At 32.9% G+C, this 3,984-nt stretch overlaps 1 long non-coding RNA gene across 1 annotated transcript; it reads right to left on the reverse strand.

The window, feature by feature from the left end:
• Positions 1-2,383: 2,383 nt before the first annotated feature.
• Positions 2,384-3,116, reverse strand: LOC134235791 (uncharacterized). The gene is made up of 3 exons (XR_009985484.1): positions 2,816-3,116; positions 2,698-2,781; positions 2,384-2,449 (listed from the first exon to the last, which is right to left on the reverse strand). It is a non-coding gene; the product is annotated as an uncharacterized LOC134235791 (long non-coding RNA).
• Between the last annotated feature and the right edge of the window lie 868 nt (positions 3,117-3,984).

Below are 3,984 nucleotides of genomic sequence, written 5' to 3' on the forward strand. Positions count from 1 at the left end.
ATACTTCTCAAGCAGAAAAAATATACAGAGAGTGACTATGACTTTTTTGCAAGTCAAAAATTATGAATGAATCTCATAACTCAATGTACAAAATTGATTTACATAAATGAAAATGGTTTGAAGTTCTGCAAATGTGAATTTATTATTATGTCTAGAATTTAAAAATGTACACAAAAGAATAAAAAAAAATTTGAACAGAAATACTGAAGTTAAAAATTGATAGTGACAGTAAATTGTATCAAAGCAGAGTGATAAACATTCGATACACAATGACCTAGAAAATAAATTTCAAGATTTTAATGATACAATAAATAGTACTTGTGATATAATAATAAATGTAGATACTATAAGGACTCCGACAGTAATCTCATAAGGTATATGTTATACTTAGTAGAGGATCCATAATACAGACAAACTTGTTTAGATACAATTGATAAATTTATGTGGCAGCAAAAAATTCACACAACTTTGGGGCAATATTTTGTAGAACTTTAGATGTTCCAGTCACTCTAGGTTTGCCATCACTGGTTTTGGGAGAAAACATAAATTAATCTATTTTCATCATTTCTGACATAGCTATAGATCAGCTTAGATGAGAAAGTGCCATCGTCTCTGCCAGACTCCTCTTCATGAAACTTTACCAATCAGCACGCACAAATACCCAAAGTACTTTGATTTTCAGCATTGAACACCTGTTGAAAATGAGAAATATTTTTGTACTCCAAATGATTGTTTCATACAGATTAATGATGTACATGTGAATCATTAAAAGTTTGCAGCAGAGATTATTCCGTCCAACATGACGGGGTAGTCTACTGCATGTAGTCAAATATTTTTCTTACACCAATTCTCGAGCAAATTGACAAATAATCATTTGATTTTAGAGCCACCAAATTTAAAATATATGTATCTACTAAATGATATAATAAAACTGTTCATACCTTCAAAATCCTTTCATGTATTAATTGGGTGTTGCTAAAACGCGGAACGGAAAACGGAACGGAAAGCGGAACGGAACGGAAAACGGAAAATTTTTATCAAACAAATAATATAGATTCTATATAAATCCAATAAAAGAGCAATATTCTTGTTGTAAAATTCATTTCTAATAAAAAAAAATTGTTGTAAACTATTACATATTCATGAGTCATAAACACCCTCCGTGGAAAATGATACTGAAAGAAATTCGAACCCCCCCACCCACCCACCCCCGAAATAGGATTTTCGTGTTTGGGCAAAGGACATATCCCCTTTTTTTTGCTTGTCAAATCTGTTGTATGTTTGCATTTTTTTTTACTGACCCCCCTCTCTCTTTCAATTTGTTTCCAATGTCAAATTGATGTCTTTAAAGACAAAATTAACTAAGTTTTGATATTCAGATTATGCAGGCAGTGTCGAATTCGCGAATCATGAAAGGGGGGACGGCAGTTTTGGGACTGTGTAGGGGCCCACACCACATTAAAAATTGATTTATTATACCTTATGTATATTTTGGACACAAAAAGGGGGAGGGCAGACCTATAACAAGTTCTCAGACCTTTCCGATGAGCGGGAAAACAAACTCATTTTTACGGGGTCATTCATATACACCCCCTCCCTCAAACGTACACACATATGTACCGCAAAAAAAAAAACAAAATTTAACTTCACTGAATGCAAATATTCTGCATTATATCTACCATATGAAATTTTTCCAACTTTGTCTATCCAGAATTTAAATATAGATATAAATCGACTCTATTTTGAATAAAATTTTAACAACCAGTGTGTATAAGAGATGTTTATTCGAGCTTGCCGTAAAGGTTTGCCTTTAACGTAATATTCATAAATTTGTTTTACATTTTATTTCTCTTTCCATGGTTCATCTAGATATCAAATATTTGCCCCCCCCCAGTCATAACCTTTATACTACGGAAATGTACGTTCAAGTTGACATCTTCACACTTTTTGTGAATGTAATTAATATAGTAAGTTAGTGTAAAAAAATAGTACTGAAAGATGTTGGAGTTGGAACTTATCCCCCCTCTCGAATCAAACAACTGTTTTCTTAATGTGTTTTATTCCTCCTCCCGAATCAAATTATTGTCTTCTTTTTGTGTTTTGCTTGTCAAATACTTTTCAAGTTCGTTTACCCCCCCCCCCCCCCCACCTTTCAAATTCGATTCTAGGTGACTGCTTTGTTAGACTAGTGATTTTCGTAAATAAGAGACTGAGCATGACAAAATCAACTTGTATTTAATAGTGGGGGGTTGAATATGTACAAGGTATATCGTTTATGATAAAATTTGTGTATTTTAAGTGATTTAATCCAAAATAATATATTCCGTTTTCCGTTCCGTTCCGCTTTCCGTTCCGTTTTCCGTTCCGCGTTTTAGCAACACCCGTATTAATTGTAGATTTAATGTTGACGACACATTGAGGGTCTCCCACAATGAATTGTAGATAATAGCTACAAAAAGGATAGATACAATTATATTACATGTAATTATTTAGATGCATGAACATGTAAATCCTATTTATAAATTATATGCCTTATCCAAAATTTCATGGTTTCAGATGAAAATTTAGATGAGGAATTAAGCTCCAATGTTTTATACTAGTTTTCAATGCCTAAATTATATTTTTTACTAGTTGTCAATGCCTAGATTAGATAACATAAATTCCATAAACAAAATATATATAAATATAAATGTTTACCTGTTACAATCTGTGTATTGAGTATCGACACTGAAGTTCTGCATCCCTTTGGATTTTCTCAGCTTTTGGGAACACCGATGCCAACTGCAAGCACTTTCCGCACTGTATGTACAAAAACCACCTAACCAGAGTTTCACTCACATTTAATTGCTCTCTTGCAAAAGAATAATGGTCCGATGTGACAATTTGAACGCAATTTGAGGCAATGAACATCAAACTCGATGACCCTCCGAGTCATCTTACGAACTCTTAGTCTCTTACTGGTTAAAATTAGGGTTATACCATAACAGCATTCCTCACAAATATGCATGGAATCACAAATAAGTTTATTTCACAAGTACGATCTTCTAAAGCACCTCAGCGCGCGTCAAATTATGTCTTTTCTTGAACCGTTCCTTGTCTGTCGGACTTTTCGTGGGCGCCGCCATCTTGAATTTTATAGTCTCGGAGACATCGTTTTATTTTGAAAGATGTACATTTAAACGTATTTAAACAACAAATTTGTTATCATCTTGTTGTTTTCTTAAATTATCTATCAACTGGAATAAAAATATTCGAATTGTGGCCTTTGATATTGACTCGAACTGAAAAAGCATTTTATTCCGTAAACTACCGAGATCAATCCGAAGTTTACCGAAATTACAGCCTCACGGTCCACGCAACAACTTGAATTAAAAACTTCATTCAACGACTAGTTCTGGGTTTTAAAAAGATTCGATGACTAGCTAAATGTAAGTTCTTCATCTTTTTTAAAATACTTGTGCCATAGATTCAATGTTTAGTTCGTGTTTAAAAGTATGTGTACAAGATTAAAATTTGGATCCGCCTCACGGTCCACGCAATAAAGAATGGGTACAACTGATATAGAACTGATTTCTTGTCTATGTAAATGGATAGAATAATCAGGATTAAAAGGGAATCTCTCTCTCTCTCTCTCTCTCTCTCTCTCTCTCTCTCTCTCAGACATGTAAATTTCAGTATCTTGCGTAATGAAAACTCTAATATTATAGAATATGAATTCTGTATACATGTTAATGGTAATTATAACCAAATGTTCCAGATTTAATTGTATAACGAATTTATAATTCAAAGGCCTATAGCTGCAATAATGTCTCCGAATAAAATCAAGAGGAATTACATACTCGGTAATTTTATGCTTTATGAATTAAAAGGAAAATACTTAAGGTTGCATGTACATACATATAATTATATAGCATTGCATAAAATTGTGTTCATTCGTATACTTTATCTAACATATTAACAGACCTTTGCAGATGTTTTTGTATC

Source organism: Saccostrea cucullata, unplaced genomic scaffold (genome assembly GCF_032062105.1).
Source record: "Saccostrea cucullata isolate Sc308-1 unplaced genomic scaffold, CSIRO_AGI_Scuc_v1 ctg14263, whole genome shotgun sequence".
In the NCBI taxonomy this organism is placed as follows: Eukaryota; Metazoa; Mollusca; class Bivalvia; order Ostreida; family Ostreidae; genus Saccostrea; species Saccostrea cuccullata.